The sequence below is a fragment of the Sphaerodactylus townsendi genome, linkage group LG08 (genome assembly GCF_021028975.2).
Source record: "Sphaerodactylus townsendi isolate TG3544 linkage group LG08, MPM_Stown_v2.3, whole genome shotgun sequence".
Lineage (NCBI taxonomy): Eukaryota > Metazoa > Chordata > Lepidosauria > Squamata > Sphaerodactylidae > Sphaerodactylus > Sphaerodactylus townsendi.
Genome location: NC_059432.1, coordinates 77,881,746 through 77,899,365, shown reverse-complemented (window position 1 = coordinate 77,899,365; position 17,620 = coordinate 77,881,746).

The window sequence follows — 17,620 nt, the reverse complement described above, 5'->3', positions numbered from 1 at the left end:
TCCAGGTGAGGTCTTTGTGTTCACTTAATCCTATTAGGAAGGATGTGAGAGAGGCATTGTGCTGGTTTGGAGGAGGACAAGTCCCGGCATAGTTCTTTCTCCTTGTGGGTACACTTAGCCAATGCAAGGAATGGGTTCTCCATTCTGGCACTGCAATGCTAGGCACCCCAAGGGTTGGCTGAGAAGGGTAGAGACACCACTGTCCTCCAAACAGGGTTCCCTTGGTCCAGCATCGATCAGTCTGGCAACATACCATTCAATAATTATCACCTCTACACTATCAAACAGCACAATTGAACTAAAACAGCACCATGGGATTTTGAATGCCATTATTACCAGTGAATTGAAAAATCAATTCCTGATTGCAAAATAGCTGGATCACGGGACATAATCACAAGATATGCAACAAATCTGCTCAAGTGGAGCAACACCTCCAACATGTATCAGCATATGATCCCTTCTCCTTGCTGCAGCTTCCCTCATGTTCTTCACACTTTGTTACTAAGAACTCTCTAAGCTCCCAGAACATTTTGTAAGGGGGACCAGGTGGAAATGAAAAGAAACCCATGATATGAACCTGTTCTCTTCATAGACCATGAGATATGATCCTATTCCTGGAAATACTACATTAGTGAAAAGGGGCTCATAACCCCTATTCACTGACTGAACAAAGAACATCAAAACTTTTTTTTAAAAAAAATACTGCAGCATATATGTATGATGACATTGCTTCAAGGCAGGTAGATTTTAAAAAATCAAAATCACAAATTGGAAGATAATTGCATGCATATGCGTACAGTATTCATTCCTACTTATTAGTGGATAAATATTCCTATGTTCACCATGTAAGATAATGTGTTGTAAAATCTATTGGCACACACTGCATTTACAGAGAACCAAGCAACTATGTGGAATAAACATGCTGGTGAACTGGCTATCTGTATTTATCTGCTATCAGGTTTATTTTACTTAGCCACTAAAACCTTTATTCAGTTCTCTCTGTAGTTTATGTACTAGGTAGCATATTGTGTCTTGATTCAAGCGACAGCACTTCTACTCTTTTTCTTCTTCTGCTGTGACTACCAAATGCCCAGTGGTGATGGCATGCGACACAATGACATTTGTGAATTTCTGAGATAGTGACCAATATGTTGAAATACATTAGCTTCTAACACCTCACTTAAAGACAAGCCAGCAAAAATATGCTTCTTCAAAAAAAGTCCAGAACTGTGATTGAATGTACAGGACTGCTATCATTTGGACTTGTACACAAATCACTTATTTGCAGTGCAGTTACAAATAGAAGTAAAATAAATGCTTCAAGCCTCACAACTCTAATAGGGCAATATATTTGACCTCTTAATACATTTGTTTTGATGCCCCTTCTATGTCAGTGGCTATGGACACATTCATTCTTTCCTCCAGCAAATAATAATACAATAATAAACTTGCCAACACTATTAATAGTTTAGTAAGGATTACTGGCACTTTGCTCGTATAGAGATGGATATTCTATTATACCACTCAAGCTGAAGGAAACATTTGCCTGTTATGTGATAAGAGATGAAAGTGGAAAGAAAAATTGTGTCTGATGAACAGAGATTCTCTTCTGTCCATGGAAGCTTTGTGCATACACCTGATCTCCTGGATATATAAAAGCTTCTGCTGTGAGATCGGTAGCTCCATCCAAGAGGCCAGGCGGCTGGCCATGGTAGTACATGGTGTGACCACTCCCATAGGGGCTTCACAGCTAAGTGGAGAGGTTTGCAAAGCAAAAAAAGCCTTTCTGCTGTCAAGAAGTGTCTACTGGGGCTTCCTGGACACCAGCATAAGGTGGCAAATAGCTGAGAAGAAGCTGATTACTGTCTGCTCCTGCCCTGGCCAGTTCACAGTTCACAGGGGGCAGCAGGGGTGCTGGGATCCTGGCAGGGGCCTGAGGAAGGCAAATTTGCCGAGGCAGCCATGCATTTCTCCCATGAGTGTTTTTTCTCCCTGCCCTTTGAGAGGGGCCATTAGACATTTATGACATGCCTATGTAGAAATTTATATTTCAATTATGATTATGTTTATATTGTGCTATGGCTTACAATTTACCGGATATACCCAATTTTTTAAAAAGAGATCTTTTACATCTTTAAAGTTGTTTTTTTTCAACCTGGTCTACACAATAGACAGAAGGGATATATAATTAAAAGGGTTATGCTATGGGGTATTCATTCAGTCCACTGGCTTGATAGGCTTTTGAGTTGTTGGGGTTGTTTGTTTTACTTACTAACTTAAAAATATGTTCAATGGGATTTTGATCAGAGTCCACAGTGAGACAAAGAAACACAGTTTTAAATATATAATTTTGAATCTTAGTTATGTTCTTATAGTACACTTGGATATAAAGCACTTTTTTCATTGAGCCAGTGCTGTTGGCAACCCTTTTCCTGCTCCCTTTAGCTATCTACCTTGAGTTACTAAGCATACAGTACTGGGATAGAGTCCTCAGTTTGAATCAGGAACCAAGGATAAAGAGTGCTGGTAGCAATAGGTTCTCCAAAATTAATCCCCAGAACTTGACCCCCGGCCCCAAAACAATGAAACCACAGTCTCACACCAGTATTACTATTCATGTCTCCACAAAGGGTTAACTCTCTTTCTCTATTACATTCTCCTTGACATTTTGAAAAAAAAGCTCAACAAAGCCCATAAAAGGCAGATGTAGCTGATGGCCACCTGCATGACAAACACTTAGCTAACCCAGTTAGTCATCAGAACATGTTTTATATCTCAAATAGGTAGTGTAATCTTAAATTGTTACACATTTTTCTCTCCATATGAAGGCAAAACTAAACATGACCTTTTCAACAAGTGGGGTGTAGGCTTCCCAGACATGAATTGCTTTCCCTGCACGGCAGCTGTGACGAATTCATTTTTAAACTACCACAGAGGTCCTATTTGGATCAGGACCATGGCATACAGACTGGAAAGCTTCCATTGACCCCTCTAGTTCCTGGGAACTTGCTGGCAACAAATTGAAGCCTAGCCCTCTTTTGCCGGCAATGTGTCTAGGTCACTTCTACCATTGCTGGCAACATGGAGACACTCAGATATCCAGGCAAAAGTTCTATAGTAGAAGCTGTCTCTACTATTAAGTATTTGCCCAAATACCAGAAGGTCCATCTGTCACCAGTAACCTGATGATGTCACTTCCTGTGAATGCTGGAATTTATACTGACACCAGGCCTCAGTTTGCTACTGATACGTCTCCCCACCAGTAGGCTGAATGGTGCTGACAGAGGGGTCCCAAAGTGGGGGTCTGGCAACCATCTCTCTGAGGGCAGTATTTGTTCTATTTTGGAGGTGCATGCCTATAGAACCTGGACTGGTTTAGAAATGTCATTGTTGTTTGGCTCTCAGTAACTCCTCCTTGGGATTTCATTAAACTTCCTGTATCCAAAATGTCTAATTAGTCTGGATTTGTTTGTTTTTTGCTGTCAAGTCACAGCTGACTTAGGGTGACCCAATGTGGTTTTCAAGTCACAAGATGTTCAGAGGTGATTTGCCATTGCCTGCCTCAGCATCATGACTGTTGTTCTTTGGAAGTCTCCCATCCAAATAATAGCCAGGGTCAGGGCTGAAAGTGTGTGATTGGTCCTGGGTTTCCCACTGTATTTGATTATAAACGATTGTTGTGAAAATAGTACCTTTTTGCTTAAAAGTCCAGAGCCTGACCAATATATATATATTTGTGATTCAGTTCATGTTTTGGTCTAGACTCTTCGATATATCAAGAATTATTACTTCAACACGGCAAGAGATTTGAAAACATATTCACTGTTAAAAACATACTACTTGTCAGTATCATTTATCTGTCTTTTCACCTATTTTTCTTATTTATTTAATCAGACAAACTTTCCCTCCTTTGAGAGGTACATCAACATTTGGCAACTATTTATGGAGTGTGATCTCATTCAGAAATACAGAATTCTAGGTTTTTCTTTATCCGTTATTTCCTTATTTTCTGGCTTATTGCAGTGTCACCTAGTGCTTGATGTTTGGTCATTGGTTGTTGACACAGACATCCTTTGGATGTCATACTTGACAGGACATTGAGCCAATAAATACAGATGGATAAATGGAGGAGGAAAGAGTTGGTGTCAGTTTCCCCAACACTTACCAGGTGTTTTCTCTCCCTGATGGGACTGAACATTCCAATGTCCCCTGTTCATATGTGGAGAAAGCCAGTGGATAAATTATTGCAATCTGATCACAAAGTTTAGAATCATGAACACCACTTTTTCTTGGGGATGAATCTTAGGTTAAGCAAATATTTATGTAGTCTTCAGTGTTTATAGGGAGAATGAAATCCATACAACAGCTGCTCATGACCAGGGCTGGGGTATGCCTGCAATAATGTTGATAAGATCAGCTTGTTCTCAATAGGATTTGAGGTGCACCTAAACACTCTTGACTACCTGTACAGTTTTTGTTGTGTTGGACTATGATGCTTATACCAATGCTGACTTGACTAGATTTGATCAAAAGCATCAACTGAAAAGTGAAATGGGCAGAATGAGTGGTGGACTGTAATCTGGAGAACTGGGTTTGACAGTAAGGACTGTTCAACAGTGGAATGTACTACCTCGGAGTATGGTGGAGTCTCCTCCTTTGGAGGTTTTTAAACAGAGGTTGGATGGCCATCTGTCAGGAGTGCTTTGATTAAGTGTTCCTGCATTGCAGGGGGTTGGACTTGATGGCCCTTGTGGTCTCTTCCAGCTTTATGATTCTATAATTCTATGATTCTATGTTTGGAGGGGATGGATGCCTATTCAGACAACCACACACAAATATTCACAGCATTGTCTGTGCAAAAAGAATTCCCTGTTAAAATTAGATAGTGAGACACAAAGGCTGCACTCGTATCCATACTTATCTGGGAGTAAGCCCCACTTAGCATAATGAGACTTACTTCTGAGTAGACTTTATAAGTTTGCACTGAAAGTGAGTACAAAAATATGTTATTCATGTGAAATTAGGGACTTAATCGAATTCTGGGTTTAAACTGGCCCAGGTGGCATATAACTTAGCACAATGGCAGTGCATCAATAGACAACTTTATCCAATACTTTTTAAGGATGATTTAATTAGTGTTGGGATGAAATACCTCTCTAAATTAAAAAAGGATGCATGGAAAGAGTATTCTTTCCCCATAGCCATTGCAACTCTAACATTCAATAGACAGATGTAAGTGCACCTGGTTTATACTGAGAAATCAAAAGCATGACCATCTCATATACAGGCTCAATGCATTAACATGTAATAATATGGCAAATCCTATTCCTGTGCAGCTGTTTCCAATGCACAACCCATTGTCTGTATCTTAATTAGGAACTCATCCTTTGTAATTCCATCTCCCTCTCTCTGTGAAAGATTTGATCAAGTGCCCTATTGTTTCAGAAAAACATTGTTTTCACAAATCAGCTACCCCATTGTTTCTTTCTCATCCTCATTACATTATTATTCATCAATATGCATGATACTAATATCTACAAACGGGGAATAAGCTCAGAGAAGAAAGCATTTTTAGAACCACTGAGTGAGAAAGAGGCGGCATGCAGATAGCGAAAATAAAACAACAAGACTAAAAATAACGCCAAGGAAAATGGTGCTAAATTGTTTGGTTTAATGACAATGTGGAACAGGTGCAAATTAGCATTATTATGTCGGCATGCTTTATCACTGGGCCAATAACAAAACCATTGTTCCCATCACTTGATACATTTCACCTCATAGTCCAGTTGATTAACGTATGAAATCTGTTTGCCTGATGAGCACATTTAATGTGTATTGGGGTACTAAAATGCATGATTTACATTAGAGTTACTTTGCATGGTTTGACCATGAAATATAAACGGTGCTTATATAGTGTGCAATAAAAGAACTTGAAGAACACTTGCTGGACAAAGAAGGCTGAAAATCATTAGATATGCAATTACATAAAAATAGACAATGGCCAAATTTCACAGAAATGACATGGAGCTAGTCTGAAATATTATGAGTGCTTCTGTAGCTGCAAATGCAGATCAAAGTAATAGGTACTTTGACCACTTTCTGAGTGCTTCATTGATACCCATCAGCAGTGCTCATGTCAATTGTGGAAAATGCAAGCCAGTAAAATGTAATGTGTATAGATGAATGGGAAGAATGCATTTGCTGCTGCCAAAAGTAATAACAAAAAGTGAGTTCCCTTTATGTGTACTTCATGCTATTAAGGAGAAGACTGCGGGATTGACCTGAAAACCAGATTGCCAGAACTGGAAGTACAGTTTTACATTTGTGTTGGTTCCAAAGCACCTGGGCAATCCTCACAATAGGAATCTCTGCCAATAAGCACATCAGGAGCCCTTCTGTATTAGAGGAACTTCTGTTAGGCTAATAAATAGCTTACAATTTTGGTTTTTTTCTAGGGATCCACTTTGAATATTTAGAATATGGCTTCAACCCTGGTGACTTCCTTCAGTTGATGGGCAGCTCTTTCTCAGCATATTAAGGGACTCATACACTGATTGAAGTTACATCAACATTTGTGTGGTATCCTACTTCTTCAACGCAGACATTTGGGCATGAAAATGAAGAGCATATTTGGCTGCTATGGGTTTTCTGGGCTGTGTGGCTGTGGTCTGGTATGTTTTGCTTCTAATGTTTTACTGCATCTATGCCTGGCATCTTTAGAGGCATGTCATGCTAAGATGTGTTGCTCTGAGATAAATATTTCCACTATGACATGCCTCTGAAGATGTCAGCCATAGATACAGGTGAAATCACAGCCACACATCCCTGAAAATACACAACAACCAATTGATTCTAGCTATGAAATCCTCCAACAACATATTAAGGGCATATTTATTTACCAGTTATTCACTGTGATCTCTCAGTGCTGGTAGTGCTGATCCTGTCTTGAGCTGTTCACGCCCTCACATACTACCACCATTATTGTACCCTACCATTAAACACTATTATTTGCCAACCAGCAAAGAAAAAAAGGGAGGGAATGGCACAGAAACTTCAAAATCCAATAATCCATTTTAGTGTAAAAAAGACTTTGGTAGTGTCAAAGTCCTGACCCTTGAACAAACCACAACACACCAAAGCATATGCAGCCAAAGAATTACTTTCATGACTCTTTTTAGATCCTGACTCAAAGTGATGTATCATCCTTTGAAACTTCAGGCAGCAACAATCCAATTAGGAGAATTTTTCTCAGTTTGAATTGTGTCACATTTGATGGAGTTCTTACTTCCTGAAGTTTTTCAACTTTTAAGGTAGCCCTCAAGATACACCATTTGAAAAGTCAAAATTCCATGCCACATGACTTGCAGTCAAATTTCATTTCAGCTATATTTGAAATATCTTATTGCCTATTATTTATTTATTTATTTATTCATTTATTTATTTAAACTTTTATACCGCCCCATCCTCTAGGGGCTCTGGGTGGTGTACAGCATAAAACATGGTAAAACAAGTCACTAAAATCTTTAAAACAGCGGTAACAAACACTAATAGTAATAATAATAATAAGAAGAAGAGGCGTCCGACCGGCCCCATATGTCATTAAAATTTTCCCAGAAGAAAAGGAGGGGAGGGGAGGGAGGCGAGCCACATTAGATGATAGCCTAAATGACAGGCCGACTGGGGCTATCAAATGAAATACACATTTCTATTGTGTGTACTTCTGAATAAATACTGGAAATACACAGGTAAAGCAAACATGGTAGAAAAAGGTAACCATTTTTTTCTTAAATGATCAAAGCATTGGTACATGGAGCATTCCCATTTCTTTTTATATATTCTTTTGGTAATCCAGGCAAGGAGCACAGCACAACATGTTTCAGTCAAATCACTTATCTGCTAAAGGTTTTTCTTACAAAGAGAGTCCAACAGTCAAAGAGAATTTCTCCATAATGATTTCAACTGTTGCAATGTGAATAATGATTTATTGAAAGAAGTCCTCCAGAAACAAAGCAGGTCCATGATGCCTTGGAGACAAGTTGGTCAATAAAATACCACAAGGGCTAGATCCCTCTGCATGATTTTAGAAGACCTTGGTCACTCAGAAGATAGCAAAGTCTCTCTCTAAACTTAGTATCTGCAAGACCTTATTAAGATATTAGATGTATCCAGTTTGTTGAATCTTATCTTCATTCTTTTCAGAGCATTCTTTTATCATCTGGGATTACATTTTCATCTTCTCTGTTTTATTTCATTGAAAAGTATACCAACCAATTGACCTCATTTAAGGACATTTCAGCATGGCACAATCATACCGGGTTACAAATGGTATCTTACAATTCGGATCTATTTTATCCTGGTTTCTCCCTTTGCATGGCTGCCCATTTCTATGAAGGAATTGAGTGAAGACCGGGAGGAAATATGCCAATTTCTTTCCCACGAGCCCAACTTTTTTTGTTTTTACAACGTAGATGTAGCACAAATGCTCAAACATTCTCGGTGTGCTGCATTCTGATTGGCTCTTCCCAACCCTCCCAATGGCATTGCTTTTGATTGACAGATTCACAGCAACTCCAAGAAAACCAAGCAGGACACACACTCTCCTTTTCTGTAGCTTTGGAAAGGAGCCAGTGAACTCAGAAGAATGGCAAGCACGTTGTGCTATACAAAATAACAACTTTTGACCAATACTAGGCAGAACAATATGTCCCATCCACATTTAAAGTTGTGCAAGATACCCCCCCCCCCCCACGATATAACAAATAACATTTGACTGGTCTTTGGGGCTGTCACGGAATGAGAGCATCTTGGCAGGCAGGCGCTTCCCCACCCCTCCCCTTCCAGGATCCCATTGGGAACAGTGGTGTATCTCCCAGGGGACATGGGGTAACCCATGTCTCTGGGCACACTCCATCTGGTCAAGTGGGGAGGCAACTCTGAGGGAGGCAACTCTGACTTGCCTCTGACAAAGCACAAAGCTAAAACACCCTAGCTGGCAAAGGCTCATGGGTATGTTGTTGAAATGATCACCATAACTTGAAAACATAGTCCAAGGCACTGACCTTGGAGATCAGGAATGTGGCCCCGCCCCCTGCTTTTAGCAGGCCCAGTACTGCCTTGGACTATCTTTTCAAGATATTGTTGAAATGCTCACCATAACTTGGAAAGATAGTTCAAGGCAGAACTAGGCCTGCTAAAAGCAAGGGGATGGGCCATGTCCCTGATCTCCAGGCAGACCAGGGACTGAGGGAGGCCCAACTCCACACCCTCCACAGGTGGGTGAGGCCAGGGTGTTCTGCCCTCCTGGGCTACCTGCAGCAAAATGTGGGGGTGGGGCTCCTGGGTGCCTGGAGGAAGCTTTGTCTTTGGATGCCATTTGGACTCCATACACCTCTGGTTAGGAATGTGAGCTAGGAGCTGCAGAACTGAGCTGGCTGCGGCTCGGCTAGCAAGCAGCACTTGTAAAAGTGAACTGGAACAGGGTGAGCATGATGTAAGGCAGGGAGATCAGGCAGTGGGGTGGGAAAAATAAATCGGTTTTGCTCCTTTGGCCTTTACACAGAAGTGATTTAATGTGGGATTTTTGAAAAGGATCTCCATTTTGGTGATTTTTGAAAAACCCGGGATAAGGGAAATATCACGGGACAAACCCACTTTAGGATTGGGAACCATGCAAACTTCTTGGCCAAGCTGGGATATTTTTCTTGCTCAACCCGGGGTATTTGGACTGTGCAGAAATGACCCTTAAAGCACATCGTTGGTAATGAAACACTATATCAAATTCTGGTTGGAAACTTATTACAAATCACTGCAAAAATAATCCTTAAAGGACTCAGCCAGAAATAAGAAGATTAGCCTATAACATTACCCTTAGCCCTACCCAGCACTACATATGAATGCTTGATATTGTTCAGGTCAGTTTATCCTTGCAGCACTAATATGCTGTTCACTGTTTTACAAGGTTCTCATCTATTAAAAAAGGTAAAAGTAGTCCTCTAGGCAGGCACCAGGTCATTACAAATTCATGGGTTGATGAAACATCACAGGCAAACTGTGTTTTTAGGCTGGTTTGCCATTGCCTTCCCCAGTCATCTACACTTTACCCACAGCAAGTTGGGGAGTCATTTGACTGATTTCGAGGCTCATCCATAACCCCAAATTAAATAATCCAAATTAAATAATCCATTAAATAATCCATCATCCATCATCCACTGTAAGGATGAGAACAGGATATTGCTCGAGGCAATCCTCTTCTGCTCCCCCCATGCAGTACCTCAACTGAGGTAAGTCAGACTGTGCTGACTCTTGCTTCTGCTAATGATGTAAACCCCATCCCTTCCATTGCACCATGATCTTGACCATAATGTGGCATGACCAAAATGTGGCAAGAATTTTACTGATACTTTGGTCCTTTCCGCACGGGCCAATAACAGCGTCCTAGGGACGGCAAAAATGCCGTCCCTGAAGAGCTGTCCGCATGGGGTGCACAGCTGCATCGCAGCCACGCCGCCCTCGCTCCCCTCCAGCGGCGCGAACCCGCCATTTTCCCACCTTGCTCCCTGAGCGAGGTTTTTGGAAAACAGCTGTTTCCATCCGCTGCCGTACGAATGGCAGCAGCTGGAAGGTGCCATCCCCCTTTCCTGAATGACTTACCTACCTTGCGACCTTCCGGCGTGTCGCCCAGGCCTGGGGACACGCCCCCCCATGCCCTGTGACTCCAGAGCTGTCCCCTGGCCTGGGCGATGCGCCGGGGAAGATTAGCAGGGGAAGATGCACGTTGTTTGGAAGCGTGGCTGGCGCTGCGCCCAGTCTTCCCTGCTATGCCCATGACCGTTCATGCGAACGGTCCCCGGGGGGTTGTCAGCGTTCTGCCAGCATGGCTGTGCGGAAACGGTTTTCTCTGCTACCAGTTCAGTTTTCTCACTGCTACTGAAGGTCTCATTGCCACTGCAATTATTGCTTGGTGAGCAGCCCATGAAAACTTTTCCAAAAGTATAGAAATCCACCCAGATGATCAGAAATACCCAACTTTAGAATTCATAACAGCTAAAAATTGTTGTGTAAAACAACAACTGGAAATCAAATCATTTCAAGATGCATTGTAAAGAAAAGAAAGAACAGGAAAGGGAGGCAAGAAAAGAAAGACAGAGCAGAAATAGGAAAACAAAAATAGACAGGAAGAGAAGGAAAGAAAGTAAAAGACTTTGGTACCAAAATGTGCCATCTGTTTTATTGTCAAGAAGCAAAGAAGGGTACAACAATGAGGAGGCTGTGTATGAAGGGTTAACTCTATTTTTCTTGTCTTGGCTGTAAGTAAGACAAGTAGAAAAACAAATTGAAAGTAAAAGGCGAGATGGAGATGGCTGCTGTGTTTCTTTTTTTCATTAAAACGCTTCCAGCTTCTAGCTATTTTTCAAAAAGAATGGCATTTTTGGATGAGGGGGGAAAGGGGGAATATTGGAAAGCAGCCATGCTCTATGTCCATTTGAGACTCTCTAGTCTCCCACAAACTGAGTTTCTTCCTGTTTCTTCTCACACTTTGTTTCAATCTGCTCCCAGGTTAATGTCTGGTTTCTACAACATTGGAGCTTTGACGCAGAAGCTCTCAGAAGGGCCGAGACTGGGCCCTTATTGACTAATAAGGTAAGGCATTGTTATAATTCCCCCACCAGCAGACAAACTCTTGTCTGTACTATTGCAAGAGTAGGAAGTGAAGCACTGAGTGGAACCAAGAGATATAGCTTTGATTTCTGCTCAGGATGTTAGATGCATAATTTGTAGATTGTTGCATATGTTCCTTTAACTGTGATAATTTCAGTTTAATTTGTTCAATGCTCTTTTGACAATATATAGAATAAGAGGTAGAATAAAATAAGAGTGTAGATCATAGGACTCTGTTCCACTAATAGCTTTGTAATGACAAGTTATGTGACAGTGATACCATACTTTACAACATTCAAAAATAAAAGCACAACATAATTTAATACCCTATTTCTTATCCCATGTTGTCTGTCCTACTGTCCCTCCTCACACAATCATACATTTCTAAAGGCATTTTTTTAAATGATGGACCTTCTATAAACTTTATTTCAGTAGCCTATTCTAATCCAAGTCATAAACCCCCATAATTGACAAGGAGTTCAAATTGAATTTAGGCAACCCAATCTGGAGGGACACTTCTGGAACTGGCACAGCCTTGTGCCAGAGTGGGTCTCCACTCCACTGGCCCAAGGAGCAAATGGGAAACTTACTCTGATGGATGGGCAGCAGCTGCTATATTTGCCCAGACCCACCAGTGCAGAAAGCTATGCCAGTGTGGCTGAAGGCATTCTGGGGACAGGCCAGGGGGTAGAGCCGGCCTCAGAGATATGCCATGTTTTTCCCAATTTGGGGTTGGGGTTGGGGGGGGGCTTCATGTGCCATGGAAGAGCCCTTTGGAGAGGGCAGGGCAGTACCAGAGCAGCGCTGTCCCTGCCCACCCACCCCAGTCTGGATTGGGCAATGAGAGTAGCAGATAGAACCCTGACAGTTGACTGGGAGAGAAGTGAACAGACAGAGCTTGGAAACAGCTGTGCAAACTGTAAGCTGTATGGTGAAGGATTTTTTTTCATGAGTAAATAAAGAACACATTTTTGGGTTTTGGATATTGTTATTCTTTGTGTGGATAACAATAGGTTTCTGGGGGAGAAACTAAACACTTGTGCAATTTTTTGTTGCATTGACCCATAGGCATAGTGACATACATTTCTCCCCCACAGAACCCTATTGTTATTTCACTCAGTTATATTAAGAAAATATCTCTAAAGTTTGTAAAGTGATTCCTAAGAGTTAAATAGGAGATAGCGCTGGTGAAATAAGTGATCTCAAGCCAGTTTAAGTGAGAGAATGTTTAAGTGAGAAAATGAGGAAGTGTGTTAGCATACCTAACCCCTCCGAGTAAAGAAATGCTCTGTAAAGGAAACTTACATTTAAGAAACAAGCCAGAGACTGTCAAGAAAAAGCCCTTTTGGTGAATGTAAATCCAGCCAAATATAGGATTTGCATTCACCAATACAGCTGCTGCTACAGGGCATGAAAAGGTGAATCACTTCCTAGACTGATAAGCCCCACCGCAATACAATACTATCAACCACATCTTTGCATAACAAGTTCCACCCAAACATTTACTGATTGGTTCCCCACCCTGGGACATGGACAATATATACCAAAAGCATTCCCTTCTCTCTGGACACAGTGTGTAACAGACTTTCCTCTGTGATACACCTCTGAAGATGCCAGCCACAGATGCAAGCGAAACGTTAGGAACAAGATCCACCAGACCATGGCCACACAGCCCAGAAAACCCACTACAACCAGTTGAATCCAGCCGTGAAAGCCTTCAACAATACTTGTGTAATTTTTTGTTGCCTTGCCCCATAGGCCTAATGACATACATTTCTTCCCCATAGAACACTATTATTATTCCACATAACAATACATAACACCTAGGCCCATGGTGGCGAACCTTTGGCACTCCAGATGTTAAGGACTACAATTCCCATCAGCCCCTGCCAGCATGGCCAATTGGCCATGCTGGCAGGGGCTGATGGGAATTGTAGTCCATAACATCTGGAGTGCCAAAGGTTCGCCACCACTGACGGCTGTACCCAAATCAGTAGACCTGAATGCTTTAAAAATTGAGTGGGAATATATTTCACATTAATGTAAAATATGATGGGTTATTGTATATTTCTTTCTGATAAATGCTATTAGTTTAACTGTAAAGCACCATATCTTTAGAAAAAAACTAACGCAAATACTGTTATAAAAATCTGGGGAAGGCGATCTGCTAAAATAATTACTACTTTATCTATTCAAAATTACCTAATCATAATTTCTTGGAGACAGAGATGCAGACATAGTTAGTTCCAAGACTGTTTTGACCCTTATTTGATTGAAACCAACATCTGTTTCCAGCTGGGTTTCTACTATCCAGAGGTAGCCAATTGCAGACAGATGTGACATTTCCTCAACATATTGTGTTGACATCATTGACATTCACCTTATTAGAACAACGGGCACCAGAGTCTCTCAACACCTTGAAGTCTGAAATGGTTCCAGCACTGGGAAGATGAAGAACTCTGTGACTATCTTCCTTGGAGACTCTTCCAGAACTGTCCAAATAATACATCACTCACCACTAAATACCAGAAATGTTAAAACTAACACAGAGATGTGTAAATCATACCCGTTTGTATCACTGAAGGGATTACTCTTGTTAAGGCTACAAAGAGTTGGTTAAGGCTACAAAGAACCCAAGCATTCTTATTCTTGTTAAGAAAACCAACTCTTCATATGCTTAGTCAAATACTAGAGTTATAATTAGCTGGATCTGAAACTCTTTTTTAGTGTTTGTTTCACTACTAAATTCACCCCAATATACATTTCAACTGACATTGCATTACTTTCTTTTGTGACTTGTAGCCATTTCCCCCTGATTGTTGCCTCTGGGAGGATATTATTTTATTAATTCTAACCTGCCCTTCCTCCTAGAAACTCATAGCAGCATACATGTCCATTCCATTTTATTCTCCCATCAACCCTGTAAGGCAGGTAAATCTGGGAGCACATCTGAGAATGGCCCAAGACCCCCAGCATCAAAGATTAAAAGGCTGGGCAGTGTGGGCCATCCAGCCCTCATTCAAGTAGCCACTGCACCTTATGGTGTCAATTGTATTTTATCCCACCATTCTTCTGACTATGTGAACAGCACTATCTTCTGTAACTTTATCCTCACAACAATCCTGTTAGAAAAGTCAGCAAGAGAATGGCAGTGCTAAGTCACTTAAAACTACATTGCTGAGTAAAGATTTGAATCTGAGTCTTGCTTGACCTGTTCAAACTTGCTAAATGACTGCTATACTGGCTTTCATCAGAAGAGATGAAAAAGGAAGCAAAGAAAAAACAGTGATGTGATGAAAAAAACCCAGAAGGCAATCAATGAGACAGCAATTGATTGGTCATTTCCTACTATGGAATTGAATAGTTGAAGTATGTGTGTGTCCTTTTCTCCCATTTTGAAGATAAAAACCATTAGTTGAGGAATGGATGTCTCATTCAAAATACTCCCGTTCTGGCACTCTGTATAATATTTTTAGGAGCACAGGCTTTAGCAGGATCAAAGTGAACTTTTCTATTTGTCTCAATGATTGTTTCAGAAATTTGGCCTGTGCAAAGTCCTCCTCCTTCATACTTAATTTTTAACAGTAATATTAATTCTAAAATGCATGTGCAGTTAGCCTCAGATGTCAGCTCTTTTAGTTCATTAGCACCTGTACATTATCAATGTGCATATGTGAACAGATCAAACAGTGCAAGTATGTCATTGTGGAATGACTATATGTATGATCATGCCATGATTCCTTTATGTGTGCTGCAAACTGATAAAACGCTACATGTGGTGCTGCAAACTGATAAAACACTACACACACAAACTCACAACCCCTTGCGATGAAAATTGCTTTTGTATGGAAATTTATGTCTGTGTATGCAAGGAGTTGGGAGGAGGCATGAAGAACCTCAAAGAACTGAGAAATCATATTAATGAAACATTACTGGATTCCTAATGCACTGCAGTTCAGATAAAAGACCAAGAATTTCAGAACTCAACATTCCTAAGGGAAATTTGGATGATGAAAATTTCAGGAGCTTCCCTAATTTTAGCTTAATGGTCTGTAATGTGGTTTCAGTTCCTGCCCGTGGCCTTTCTTTCTCATTCCCTTTTCAGAAGAAGAAGCTCTTATGTCATGAGCAATAGAATGAAACAAGCAAAAACAGGCCTTAACTCAGTCTATGGATCATGGGCAGAGTGTCAGGACAGCCTAAATCAGGGGTCTTCAAACTATGGCCCTCCAGATGTTCATGGACTACAATTCCCATCAGCCCCTGCTAGCATGGCCAAGTGGTAAGGCTCATGGGAATTGTAGTCTATGAACATCTGGAGGGCCATAGTTTGAAGACCCCTGGCCTAAATATTCTAGCAATGCATTATAAGTTGAAGATGTTACCAGCTGTTAGGGTAGCTGTTATGTTATTTCACTTCCTTCTGGGACTCCTACCACCAGCACTCCACTTTTAGCCTTCCTTACCTGCTTCCTTAACACACTTCTTGCTTAAATATGTCAGATGACTTCCTTCCTTGATCCCTATTAGAAGAGGCAAAGGAAGGAGCTTAACTGATGTGCGGGAACCTCTTCAATTTAACCAAGGCTTGGGAGGATAAGGATATGTCGATAAAAGAGTCCTTCCATCCTTAACACTTCAAAATTAAGGCTGGCTCTCTTAAGTTCCACAAACAAGATGAAGTATTTGAACTTCACTGAGATTCTCTTCTCTTCTTATTACATATCTATTTTGAGTTAAAATAGATACTGGTATATCATCTTTGGTTGACTATTCCCTGCCCTCTCTTTAAGCAGAGCACAGCAAACTCCATATGTTCTCTCATGCAAAATTGAGATCTTCCTAGGTGAAAGACCACTCTCCTATCCATTGCTTTGGCTATGCTACATTGGTGCTTAAGGACTGAACGTTGAGACAGTTGCTCCTGCACTAGGGTCTGTTTTCCGCACTGTTGCCTTATGAAATTAATGGTTCTGGGAGTCATGACAGGATGGGATTAAATAGTCTCTACTCTGCTTAGAGCCAGATGATCCCAGACATGAGATTTCAGAAATATCAGCAAAACATGGTGGAATTTGTGGTGCTGTGAACATGGGAAGCACAGAACTTGCTCACCCATCTTTACCTTATTTCTCCCTCTTTGAAAAGTTCATCTGTTAACATTCTACAATATACTCTTATCACATTTACCAGTGACTTTTAGATTCTTGTTCTGATATTTTGCACAGTAGGCAAATATAACATTAACTACTGCTCATTCTGTTTGGCTTTGTGGGTGCAGTTCTGTTCTTTAAGCTAAAGATTATACTAATTTGTTGCTGCATAATCAGTGAACGTAGAAATAACATTTTTTTCCTAAATATTGGTTGCTCCACTAAGTAAAAATTGCTCATCCACACAATTGACATTTGCATATTTAGATCACATCCATTCCACTTTATTTGATCATGTTAAGTGGTTGATGTGGATGGTAGTTTTAATCACACAGCACTAGTGCCAGATCACAAGATGATAAATGACCTAGAACTCTCTAGATGAAATTAATTGTCACAACCATTCTTCCTTTATATTGCTAGAGTGAGATGCATATGGCTATTCTTAACAGTTTGTTGGAGACTGACCAATAGTTAAAAATGAAATTACTCTGATCTCTTGCACACAAAATCTGTGACTGATTGGTATATTTGGCATGAGTTTTTGTGATCAAGAATCTTCTTAATAAGACAGCTGAGGAAGAAATTAGGCTAATTCATATTGGCCAAAGTCTTGATGCAAGTGTGTGATCTGGCTGGTAGACCAGGCCTACTGCATGGGGGTATAGAAGCAGCCACTGCAATTCTTATGGCTGCAAGAGATCTTTTTTTAACTGCTACAATCACACAATTGAAAATGATTATCATTGGAATACAAAATACGTTGAGAGTTATGGATCCACTTGGATTCTGGAATGACCTGTGGGATC